General features: G+C 40.4%; 1 long non-coding RNA gene across 2 annotated transcripts in view; it reads right to left on the bottom strand.

The window, feature by feature from the left end:
- The window catches only part of LOC122456152, a 57,562-nt gene that overhangs the window by 19,921 nt on the left and 24,009 nt on the right, over window positions 1-13,632 (bottom strand). The window contains exons 2-3 of one of the 2 annotated variants that reach the window (XR_006274843.1): window positions 5,411-5,519; window positions 2,525-2,955 (exon numbers count right to left, since the gene is read on the bottom strand). This is a non-coding gene — a long non-coding RNA (uncharacterized LOC122456152). Of the gene's footprint in view, window positions 1-2,524; window positions 2,956-5,410; window positions 5,520-13,632 lie in introns of those variants that run through there. The other variant, XR_006274842.1, reaches the window with a different exon arrangement.

Below are 13,632 nucleotides of genomic sequence, written 5' to 3'. Positions count from 1 at the left end.
TAAGTTTGGCCCACCACTTATTTGAAATACTGCATATCACCTGCCAGTCTTGCAAGTCTTTATGGATGTCACCAGAGACATCAGCACTGAAAAAGCATCCTTATAGGCTAAATGATCCCATACACCTAGTTGTTAGGGATGGAAAATTGCAGAACATGAAGGAAAACTCTCTGTGGTACATTGGGTTAAGAGAGGATTAATAGATATACCCTGGCTGGGTTTTCTTTGCCCAAATATTTACTGCACATGTCCAAGGATGGGGGTTGGCCCTACTATGTTCTACTTACTATTGTTGGGCCAAATCCTGAAGTCTTTAATCAAGGAAATCTCATAGTGACTTGAACAGAAACTGAGTGAGAACCTCAGGATTTGGCTCATTATTCATCTATTTATCGATTACCATCAGTGGTGTTCAGCGCCATACAGAGAGGGGAAGACATGGAGTTACAACCTAAACTGTACACAGTACAGTTCTGAAACAATGCCCCAGGTAGTTATGGATTGGATAGTTCAGTCTCAAATGGGTGAAGATACTTCTCTCCGAAAGGTCCTGTGATAGATTAGCATTGACTGGCTTTTTAGCAGACGCTTGTTTTACAGGAGGGATTTGAATGAAAAGAAACCAATCATCTGGAACACAAAGGAATCCTATCAGAGACCAAGTCAGCATAGAGAAGAGAAGGAGAGTTGGGGTAGGCAGCATGGGAAAAGTGAAGGGAATGAGATGAGGAAGTAGTGGCAGAGCTGTGCAGGGCTTTATAGTCAAGGATGAGAAACCCAAACTTGGAGAAAACTTGTGGGAGAGTCAGTGAAGGGACTCAAAAGTAATGACCATTCATAGGTAGGTAATCCACCTCCTTTTCCCACTCAAGTGCCTCCTCTTGCACTAGCAAAGGAAAGAAGCACCCTAACTCCCAGAGATGCAGACACACGCGGACTTTGACACAAGGCTCTGTTTTTCCCTGCCCTACTGAAGCAGTGGTGACTGACTGAACCGTGAGTGAAGCCTATGATTGAAGTCCATGATTCTTTTTTGCAGACTGATAGGGAAAATACAGTGGAGACCTACCTAAGATAAGTGTCCCTGTTGGTTTACTAATAGAGATGAAGTATCTGGATGCAGCAGAAAGTCACCCTAATGTAAATCCAGCAGACAACTTTAAAATCCTTTAACTGGTCTTCTGAAGGATCACTAGCCCAAGAATTAACAGTTAAAATTTTTCTGCTGTAAAATCCAATTACTGAGTGAAATCAGTAGGTAACTCTCTTTTTTTTTTTTTGGACCATGAAGGAAAAAAAGAGTAGGGTTGATTTGCACAGTCCCTTACAAGACATCACAGTATGTCAGAGTAATCCTCACAGTGGCCTAGGTTCTAGGTGAATGGCTTCCCCCAAGGCCCCGCCCTAGACCTCTCCCCTCCCCCCAAGACCACACCCAGACCCTGCCCCCACTCCACCCCTTCCCCCAAAGCAGAACCCTCACCTTGAAGCACCCATGGAGTCAGCACCTATGGTTGTCACTGTGTTGCTTCCAGGATATTAGAGAGAGATAACATGAATGAGTCAATATATTTTATGGGACCAACTTGTGCCCGGGAGAGAAAGACAAGCTTTCAAGCTCCCCAGAGCTCTTAACTCAGGCCTTGTCTACACTGCCACTTTACAGAGCTGAAACTTTCTCACTCGGGGGTCTGAGAAAACACCCCCCTGAGCAATGCAAGTTTCAGCGCTGTAAAGAGACAGTGTAGATCGCGCTCCCAGTGCTGGTAGCTACTCCCCTCGTGGGGGTGAGTTTTTTACAGCGCTGGGAGAGCTAAATACAAGATGGAACAGATTGTTCAGCATAAGCAGTTAACATATATTTCAAGGTGAAGTGGTCTGTTAACACCCCTTCAGACATAGGGAGGAAAGGAAAGAGGGAGAGGAAGCACCTGGGGAGGGTGCTAGTAAGTTACAGATTGTTGTAATAAACCATAAATCCAGCATCTCTATTCAGACCATGATTTTTAGTGTCCAGCAAAGTTATGAATTAAGCCCCCAGGCTCATCTTTTGAATGTGCTGTGCAGGTTTCCTTTGAAGCTGAGGACTAATAGGTCAGATCTAGAGTGACTGCTTTGTGAAAAGTGTTTACTCACAGGTGATAGGGTGTTTTTGTCTTTTATCATTTTCCTGGGCAAGTTCATTCCAGAGTGTAGTGATTGTATGGTTTCACCCTCAGAATTGCTATTCGTCCTTGAAATAAATCTTTCCTGAACCCCCTCTTCAAACAAACAAATTCTCGACCTCTCCAAGCTCACCATCAGAAGCAACCTCGTCACAGACCAGGATACAGAAATACAAAGCAGCAACAGAACAACAGATGCCAAACCTGCAGACATATCTCCACTGCTACAATGATCAACATCCCCCACAGCACACCTTTCGAGATCCATGGGTCCTACACATGCCTCTCAACATGCGGTGTGCCTCATCCAATGCACTAAATGCCCCAATAGCAATGAGCCTTAAATTAACCCTAACTTAAATTCATAATTTTGCTAGACAATAAAAATCTTGCCTGAATAGACACACTTGATCTATGGCCTATTACAACAATCTATAACTGACTAACAACCCTCCCCCCGCCGCTCTATGACTTTATGGGCCACTTCGCCTTGAATAGTCCCTTGAAATGTGTGTTAACTACTTATGCTAAACAAACTGTTTCACCTTGTATTTAGCTGTGACACTCTGAGTAAGTTTCACTGACCTGAAGAAGAGCTCTGTGTATGCTCAAAAGCCTCTCTCTCACCAACAGAAGTTGGTCCAATAAAAAAAAAAAAAAAAAAAAAAAAAAAGATTACCTCATCCACCTTGTCTCTCTTTTCTAGCAGTCATCTATAAAGAGCACACTGCCAAGATGACTCCAAAGGATCTGACTCCTCTCCCTCTCCCATCAATTCTTCCAGGAAATTCTTAACTATGTTAAAAAACAATAAAGAAGGAAACTCATCCAGTTCACATTAACATATACAAAAGCCATCACAGTCTGACGGGAGGCTTAAAATTTGGGTCGGATCCTTAACTTGTATATATCATCACAACTCAGTTAGTTAAAGTTAATGGTGCTTTGACAATTTACACTAGCTGAGGATCTGGTCCGTCATCTTCTACCAACTCCCCTTTGCACATCAAGAAAAATCTCTCTACAGAAATTCAATCCCATGGTTCAGATCACGGTATAGAGATACATGGTGAAATAGATAGGCATAACAGGCAGCAATTAAGGACAGAATCTCAGGCTTAACATTGAATATTCTTGGGTTTATGTCAGCTCTGTAACGTTATTTCAATGGAGCTTTTGTGGTTTAATAATTCATATAAGTTGCCATTGTTTACAACACCACCAGCTTCTGAGACATTCTTACTCAACTAATTCAGTGTTTTCTACCAGTCAGGAAAAAAGAAAGTACTCAAAATGCAATGTTATTTTGAAGTTCAGTAATTTGGATGGAAAGCTGCAGATAAATTGGTAATTGCAAATGGTCTGAAATTTGAATGATTTTTTCACTCCAATTAAATATACTGAGGAGTACACTCCAATAATTAAGAAGTGCTGAAAATAAGCAGTATTTGGAATTAATGGAAGCTATATATTCATCTTGTTGCATTTATTATTTTTAAATTATAGTTCCCACACATGAAGAAATGCAGTGAAGTTAAAATGAAGCAATTTTGTTGCTAAATATTGTCATTTAGATTAAAATATATGCATCTATTGAATCCAAAAGCCAAATGCTGCTGCTGCTTTTACAATTTGTAAAATCTAAAATAAACTGCCAACCAGCAATGAGCAACAACAGGGAAAATAATGAAGCAAAAAATAGCAGGAGCCACAATTTTTCACCCCCCCCCCACCCCACCCATAAACATTTCATTTTCCTGGTGTGGAAAATACTTCATGCAAAATAGAGTATGAACATGGCAAGAGAGATGGACAAAATGAGAAGGTGACACCTTATATTAAGTGTACATTTATAAATAGTCCATGTAGGGTTAATAAATGATTGCTAGATGTATTAATAAGTGATCAACTAATTGTTAGAGAGCCCAAAAGGTAAATAGGTTGCTTACAACAATCTATACCACCTTCTACCAATGTGCTAATTACCATCTTTATTACTTAATATGTGTCTAACATGCTTATAACACTTGCTGATAATTTATTAACCTTTTGTAAACGGATCCATAAAATAAAATGTGACCGATGACAAGTTTCACATTAAGGGAAGACAATTGTTCCTATCCTGCAATGAGTTCCATGGGAGCAGAAACTTGTGTGTGTATATACAGGCCATAGTAGGACTGGGGCCTAACAAGACACTCTGAAAATCTTGTCAAAATCTGTATTGATTTGATGGGAACAAAATTGTGCCCACTATTTAATCCAATAAATAAAGGGAAATAGAACTTACTGTGAGCAGAGAAACTCCTGGACAATTCTTACGGTCCAATTCTCTGAGAAGGTAAGCACTATTTGCAAGGTGTGAAGTGATCTCAACTTCTTTTCTTTAATGGCAACTGTGGGTTCCGAGTAACACACAGGATCAGACCCCTATTGCAGAATGCATCATAGCTCCTAATCAGTGCCCAAAAGAATGATCTTGGATGGGATTATTAATAGTGCTAATGACATGAAGAAAAAAAGAGCCCTAACCCTAGATGCTCAAGAGATTTGGATAGTTCAGATAAGCCTGCAGATGCTTATGCCAGACAAACTTCAGGACATGGTGAGAGTTGCACATCTTCACTAGCAAGGAAATTCTGTTTTATGCTGAGCTAATAAAGGAGTGTTTTCCAAAAGCGCTAAACTTCCTTCTAAAAATCCTACCACTTCACTACATATACTAAAGTTTAACCATGACCAGCATCATTTCCTTCACATTCTGGATAATTCAAGAATCTATTTTATATATTTACATAAGCTTTTACATTTTCCTTCATAATTATATATGAATTCTTATGAGCACTTCAACCACCATTTTTTCCTCATCTTTTCATGGTGTTATCCAGACCTTCTCTGGCTTTTTAATGGTTTCAGCTTGGGGGACTATCAAAGAGTCACCATATTTTTCATGTATTTAAACAAATTGACTAGGATAGCCTTTTTTATTTTTCCAAGAGGTCACCACTGAGTCACCTTTGCTAGCATTTGGCCCTCTTATTTTCATATCTTGGCACTTCCCTCATTTGACCCAGAACTGGAAGAACCAAAATACCACAAGAAAGACAGTTCTTATATTATGTTCAAAACCCAAAAGGAAATACGAGGTTGCAGAAATCCCACAGGAATGCCAGCTGTTAGGTGTCCTCCAGTAGAACAGATCAGAAGATGTCTGAATAGTTTAGACATGAATTTGGAGCACTTACCTGAATGAAGACCTCTAGGATTTGACCATCGCTGTAATCAGCATTGCATTTCCATGTCACTCTCCAATGTCATTGGCTGTTCCGATAGCAGCAGGTCCAAAACAATATGCTGTTAGATAAAAAGTATACAACAGTGAAATGACATTTAAAGAAAAACCCAGGAAAATCAGTGCTAGCTGCCCTTTTTGTAAAGGGAAAGGACATGCTGAAACAGCTTACAAAAAAGTATCAATAATTCTTCAGCAAGTCCATATACATGAACACTGGGAACATCTTTAAAGATATATAATTCATAAGTCAAGAAACAAGGAGCTTTCTTTTTGATGCTATTCAGTTATCTTGCTTATTTCCTAATAGTTCTATATCCATAAAAGGCCAAAGGACTCTGACCTTGGCAAACTAACTAAGCAGGAAAAGGCAATCATGTGTACAAGGTTGTCACCTACCCCACAAATTATGATGAAATATATCTCAGCATTGGAAAAAATAGCTGTATGTCTTCAGTGACATCCACTGTACCACATTTAAGGATTTGAATAGGACAGCAATTTATTTTGCAATAAATTGTTTTATGGTTATCATAAAGCATTATGTCTTCAGAGACTGAAAGGTGATGTTTTTATGGACTCCTGCTTCTTGTTGCATTATCTTCACAGCTCAGAAATTATCTCTTTTTTTAAAAAAGCCCCACATACCCCCGGTTAATAAAGGATATCATACAATGGTTCAATTTAATAAAAGGAAACTCTGTGTTAAACAAAGGGTACAAGGAACATATTTCTAACATAGAAGAGTTTCACAATGAATGATTATCTGGTTAATTAGTGAAATAAATAATAATAATTGGCTGTCCCTCCTCATTAAAGTCTTTGAAAGAAAACAGAGTCCCAGAGCAGACTTTTAGCACTCTTTTGATTTGAAAAATTGGACATTGGTAATTACATTATCACTTTGCCAGAAGGCTAATCTTCCTGCATAAGGTGAGGCTGAGAGGAGGACAGACAGACTGGATGGGTATGTAGAAGGAAAGATCCCCTGTTCTTTTACTATAGAGTGATTGTTTAAGTAAATCGAATAATTGGACCTGGTTGGTTAGTTGTTGATTTATCCCTGCTGTGGTGTCTGAACTACTAGGAAGTGTTAGGTAATCTGCTAATTTGAAGGGTTTCAAGTCTAAGTAAAATGTCAAAGCCCCCTTCCCTTCCAGCACATGTTCTTCAGGCTTTGCCCAACATCACTCTTACACAGGGCTAAAATGCTTGTTCATGCTTCCATCACTTTCTGGTTGCACTATTCTAATTCACGGTTTGCCAGGAATCCCTTAGAACTCTATCTTTAGCACAGAATTTAGAGTACTTGCCAAAGCCAGCACATCCAAATGTATTACTTAATGCTGAAGGAATTTCACTGGCTTCTAATGAGGCAGTGAATTGGCCTTAAGGGATCTAGTATCAATTTGATGCATGCATTAAATGGAGTTACGCACACACATCACAGAGTTAATCAATTTATCTAGGCATTTATGTCACTCTCATCACAGTAGTATCTAAGCACTTTAGAACAAATCCACAGAGGCCTTTGGAGGAGCACCATAGAGAACAGGCCCTGAAAGGTATGTGTACACTGCAATTAAAAACCCATGGCTTTCCAGCGCCAGTTGACTCGGGCCCACAGAGCATGGGGTAACAGACTATTAAATTGCAGCGCAGATGTTCAGGCTCAGGCTGGAGCCCAGGCTCTAGGACCCCGCAAGGTGGGAGGGTTCCAGAGCTCGGGCTGCAATCTGAGCCTGAACATCTGCACTGCAATTACACAGCCCCTTAGTCCAAGCCCAAGTGTGCTGGCACGAGCTAGCCATTGTCTAATTGCAATGTCAATATACCCAACGAGTCTTCTGTTCAGTAAGATGACACTGCACATTTTTTTGCCTCCCAAGTACTTGCAGTATCTCCTTCCCCAGCTCTCAGATGCATGCTATAACACGGCCACAGCAGAAGATAAAGATGCCCCTACCCAGCACAGAAGATTGGGCACAAAAGGCCACTATAAGAGACAACAGGGGTTTTAAAAACAAAATGCAAATGTTTATAACAAACACCACAACCTGCTACTGCCCCCAAAAATGTAGTGTACAAAATCTAAATGACATACCCCAAAGATAAACCCAAAATGAAAGAGTACCCCCTTCACTTGCCAATATATAGCTGGCCTTTGGATTCTCAAAGCAACCACCTGGAGGATTAATCCGTAGAGATTTCTCTGCACTCTCCTACCTAAACGCCTGCCCACTGGCCCCCCCCCCTCTTCTGCTGCCTTCCCTGTTCTCTCTCTCTCTCTACCGGAATGTGGTGAGTATATATTAAAGAGCTCCTGGCTTCTCCCCTTTTGCCAGCATGCTCAACACTTTGTTATGAGTCAGAGGAAGGCCTTCTCTCCCCCTCCATGGATATAAGAGCAGCTCAGACAAACTCTGAGGCTAGTCTACACTACCACTTATGTCAATATAACTTTTGTCACTCAGGGATGTGAATAAACCACGCCCCAGAGCGACATAAGCTACACAAACATAAGCACTGGTGTGGCAGCTTCTCCTGCCAACATAGCTACCGCCGCTTGTTGGGGGTGGATTAATTAAGTTGACGGGAGACCTCTCTCCGGTCGGTTTAGAGCAGCTATACGAAAGAGCTTACAGCGGCACAGTTGCATCAGTGAAGCTGCATTGCTGTAAGCTCTCTAGTGTAGACATCACCCAAGTATCTTAACTTCTCCAACAAGTGCGCCCATTTTGCCAAGAAGGCCAACGGCATTTTGGCCTCTATAAGTAGGAGCATTGCCAGCAGATTGAGAGTTGTGATCGTTCTCCTCTATTCGGCATTGGTGAGGCCTCATCTGGAGTACTGTGTCCAGTTTTGGGCCTCAAACTACAAGAAGGATGTGAAAAAATTGGAAAGTGTCCAGCGGAGGGCACCAAAAATGATTAGGGGACTGGAACACATGACTTATGAAGAGAGGCTGAGGGAACTGGGATTGTTTAGTCTGCGGAAGAGAAGAATGATGGGGGATTTGATAGCTGCTTTCAACTTCCTGAAAGGGGGTTCCAAAGAGGATGAATCTAGACTGTTCTCAGTGATATCAGATGATAGAACAAGGAGCAATGGTCTTAAGTTACAGTGGGGGAGGTTTAGGTTCGATATTAGGATTTCACTAGGAGGGTGGTGCAGCACTGGAATGGGTTACCTAGGGAGGTGGTAGAATCTCCTTCCTTAGAGGTTTTAAGGTCAGGCTTGACAAAGCCCTGGCTGGGATGATTTAGTTGGGGATTGGTCCTGCTCTGAGCAGGGGGTTGGACTAGATGACCTCCTGAGGTCCCTTCCAACCCTGATATTCTATGATCATCATGGAAAGCCGGTTCACTCTATTCCAGGAGCTTCAACCTCCCATTTTCAGCAAATAAGGCAAACTTATATTGTAGACCTTGTCTGTATGCTAAAGTTGCACTGATTTAATTTAAATCAGTTTTTAAACCAATTCAGTGAAAAAAAAGTGCAAACACCTGTGTGGACACTTATTTTGGTTTTAGAGTGGCTTATTGCAGTTTAACTCTGTTCCCAATCAATTTATGCTAAACTGAAATAAGCCTGATTCAAACTGAAATAAGGGGGAGCGTCCACACAACCTTTTGTACAGGTTTAACTAAAGTGGACTAAAAATCACACCTTTAATTAAACTGATGCAACTTTCTCATGTACACAAGCCCATTGCCAAGATTGCTGTTTTTCCTACACTGCATCCCTAAAATTCCCTAAAATTAATGGTAGACTTTTGGACCTTGCTTCTTCTTCTTCTTCTCAGACCATAGTGCATTTAGACTTATAACCGCATCTGAATTAATTTAAGGTATGCAATGTAGAATTTGCAAGTACAGTTTCCTCTATATTTTATCACTGCCATATTTGACACAATATGACAAAACTGTCTAAAATGTTAACATTTTGACTTCTCTGGATTAGACAAAGAATCACTTTAGGCAGGGAGTATCATATGAGCATCTAGAAAGGTAGGATCAATACAACCCTTCTTCAGCAAGCAGCAACATAATGGTGCATAACTTCTTGAATTACATTAAGTTTAAAAAGAATCTCTTTATAACATCAGTCTTGCTCCATCATCAAGCTGTGTTTCCTACTACAAAACTCAAAGGTTATTTTGTAAGCTTACCTTGTATCGTACCTACTTTTGAGCTGCACCCCAAATTTGCCACACACTATTGTTAATTCACAAATGTGTCAGGGAGCTCTACTGGTGTTGCTGGTGAGCCTTTCTTAACAGAGAGGAAAGACTCTTTATTTTTGAATGATGTAGAGGAGTATCTTCACCAGTGACTCATCAGTACAATCACCAATATTTACTTGTGCTCTCTAGCACCTTTGTTTCCTACATCTGTGAGTCTGTATCTACCTGTAGCTTTCCTCTCTGTTCATGATGTAGGTGTTCCCTTGTCATTATAAAGTACTGACTCAAGGCACCAAATCCCAAAGAAAACCACACTGAAATTTTAAGCACTTATTTCCCAAAGAAATGTTTCCTTTTTTTCCCCAGAATCTTTTCCCCCCACTCCTTGCCTATTCACAAGAGTAAATATGCTTTCAAATTAAATATCCAAGTCTGTGTTTCAGCAACATGCGCTCCCATCAACCATCTTTTTAGAACTATCAAGCTTTATTCCTCAGTATCTAGCCGATATGCCCAATTGGGTAGCTGTAGAGTGCCTGGAACTGCCCAGTAAATAAGGAGAGCCCACCCTCCCTCACAGATACTGTAGAACCCAAGCAAACCCTTTGAAAGATCTTCTAGACTAGAATCAAAGGAGACTGGGGATTGCTGCGGCGGAGTACAGATGACTGGATGTAGAAGTCTAATGACACAATTGCACCTACAAATCAGAGAGCAAAATGTTTAGAGCCCATCTGTTTTTCAGGAAAAACAGTTCTCACTGAAAATGTACTTGTTAATGTGTCCAAGTTCTAATCCTATTTGTATCTTATTAGCCCTAGACTGAAGGGATAGGAATTAAACCGAAGTCGCAGATTCTGATGCCAAGAGACTTAGATCTGCGTTTTACAAATAGCCCTTCACTTTATAACAGCCTGATCTAGAAGTTCAGCTCCGAACAACTCCCCATGAACTCTGGAGTGTTCAAAAGCCTGTCTATATATCCATGCCACAGCTGTTGAGTTTGGCTTCGTTTCTAATCCAAGTTAGTGATATCAAACTGAGCTGAATGTGCCTGTTTGCCATTTTAATGTCCAATTAATTCCAGCTTCCCATTCCATGACAATATAATGCAATTTGAATTAACTGGATGATCACGTCATAGTGCCATGGAGGGCTAATATATTTATATTTTAATAGTGAAAAATTTTCATTTCTCTTTAAATTCGTGACTATTTTCTCAAAAGTACTCCTGTTTCTTTCTACCATCCAAGTGGCAAGAATCAAGAGAAACACATATACAAGAACATAAACATCTCTTGGTGTAGATAAAGTTGTAATAAAGAATTCATGTACATCTAAGAAACCACACAGTAAGTGAAGGATCTCTAAAATTCCTTAGTAATGGGAAAAGTTTGGGGTGATTTGTTTGTTTTTTTAAACACAGAGATGCAGTAGACAAGTGGCAATAGTAATTTCTGTCTTCCCTTAATGATTTTGAGTTCAGTTGAAGTTACCAGCCAATGAGTTATGTAAGTTCTGGGTGGGCTGGAACACCATCTTCATGGTAGGTCAGCCCTGTAACACCTTTGCAGCTTCTACTCCATCTCTTGGCTCAAATAAAGAGTTGAAAATCCTGTGCACCCCCAAATTAGGGTTTAGGTCAACTTACCCACTGCCACTGACCACTAACCCCTGACTCTCCCTTGACCCAACTTTAGGGACTTGTTGCATCTGATACGGCACCAGAGGTTCTGCTACTTTAGGAACCTTCTGTGGACTTGAGCATGGTGGCAAGTTTCACCTTTTATTATAGCGAGGTACAAATTAATCAAGTTAATGATTTCTATGAGGTGTATGTATGGGAGAAAAGGACCAGATACTATTTTTATTTCATAATCTTTCCCCAGATATGCACTTTGCAATATAGTACGTCTCCTAGCACATCACATAGCCTAGCCTGGCTCATATCAATTACATATCCAAACAGCATGGAATCAGAGTTATTCAGCTCTGTGATCCTTCTTTTACCTACTACAGTGTCATCTTAAGTCATAACCTGACACTCTGAAATATTCCCATCCTAACTGAAAGCATAACTGCAGAAGATACAGAATACACTTTTCTTTAATACACCTTTACATTTAATACAGATTCACTTCTTACAAATATACTTTTCTACTTCATCTAGCGTATAAACAAAACCAAGAAAGCTCTCTCCAAACAATAAATCTTCATTATTGATCTGACTGGCTGCTCCTTTGGAAATTCTTGGTAGAAAAAGAGACAGAAGTACTGTATTATGTCTTAAAATGGGCACCTCTCAAGTTGAACCCCACAATGAGATCAGATGCTTGCATAAAAGTTGACAGCTGCAAATAAACCCTTTAATACTTGTGCATAACAGTGTGCAACACTTGGGTATAAAGACCAACACCCAGCCTTAAGAGTATAAAATAATCAATACAAAGCCCTTATCCTGCCATTAACAGCATGTGGATGGGCCCAACTTCAATGGCAGAATCAGAGCCTACGTGGAGGCCTGAGCATTGAAAAAGGTTAGGAAAAAGGGTTCCTCACAGCTAGAATCCAGCAAGGACTGAATTAGTAAAGTGAAAACACATGGCTCAGACAGGGCTTCTTTGGCACCAGGCTAGGCCCAGGGCAAAAGATTTATTCCAAGTTCAAACAATTAAAAAATAGGGTTTATTTCAGCCAGTGTTTAGATATCTCAGATGTCCAGGATCTCCTAAGACAAAGATTACTGGAGTCCCCAGATCACACTCCTTTTATGGTGATCTCTAGATTCAGTAACAGCTTAGTCCAGCCACACGTCCAGCATGGCTCAACTATCTGGCAACCTCTGCATTCAGGACAGGCAGCCATGGCAATCTATTTACTGACTGCTGAACACAACTAGCTCCATCTCTCACCCTCCAGCCACAGCTTGCACACTCTGTAGCAGGGAGGTTGAGAACAGAGATGCAAGCTGCCTCTCCACATCCCAGCATGTTCTCTTCAGAGAGGCCATATGAATACGCAAAACCATTTATGTAATTACTGTAGTAGAGGCCAATCCAAAGCCCATTGAAATCAATGGGAGTCTTTCCATGGAGTTCAGTAGGGTTTGGATTAGCCTCTTATAGAGGAAATGCCTCTTACTTAAGCAAGCCAAGATAAAACAACAAAGAAGTGGGTCAGAAGTGGAAATCCTCATTTCTGTGGAGCAAAAGGAATTTCTTCATGGGTAATGACAACCTGGTCCCATTTTTAAGCACATTTATGAATATAAATGAAAAGATTAGCCCCTGCATTCAGATAGTATGTGTCACCGCTTGTAAGTGCTCAAATTTAAACACTGAAAAAAAACCCCACAAAAATTAGTTTAAAACCCAGTTTAATTTGAGAGCAGGGCAGCTATTGGTCTGCTTTTCAAAATGAGAGAAAGCAAACTCCCCTCCAAAAATTAACTATTTCAAAAGATCTCATTAAAAGGTTTTGCTGTTTGGGCTGATTATTATGTAGCGGCAACAAGAATGCCTATAAATCTGACTGAATTAGGTTTTCAGGCCTTTATTCCAGATAATTTCTTCTCCCTATGTAGACTTTCCCAGGAAATGAGATTTAATGAGTCATAGTCCTCACCGATAATCACAGGAGAGCTCATTAGCTTTTTGTCAGATTTGTACCTACTATCTGCCCTCAATATGTCTGTGACTTATTTGAGTTAAATATGATATTACAGAGAGAGTGGGTATTCACCGATGAAGCAACAGAGTGGATTTGAGACACTAGAGATACATATTTCCACTTACATTTACAGCCCATTGAGATCTGAGAAGAGAAAACCCCTCCCCTATTGACAGCATCATTGTCTGGATGACACACATCATTAGAAAGAATTAAGAATGACATTTAGATTTCCTAGACTCATGCAGACCGCCCAGCAGAGAACAGGTCCACAATAATTCCTGATTCACAGCTACGGTCACTAGAATACATTCATGCTC

The sequence above is a fragment of the Dermochelys coriacea genome, chromosome 10 (genome assembly GCF_009764565.3).
Source record: "Dermochelys coriacea isolate rDerCor1 chromosome 10, rDerCor1.pri.v4, whole genome shotgun sequence".
NCBI classification, from domain to species: Eukaryota; Metazoa; Chordata; order Testudines; family Dermochelyidae; genus Dermochelys; species Dermochelys coriacea.
This window is presented reverse-complemented; position numbering and strand designations above follow the sequence as displayed.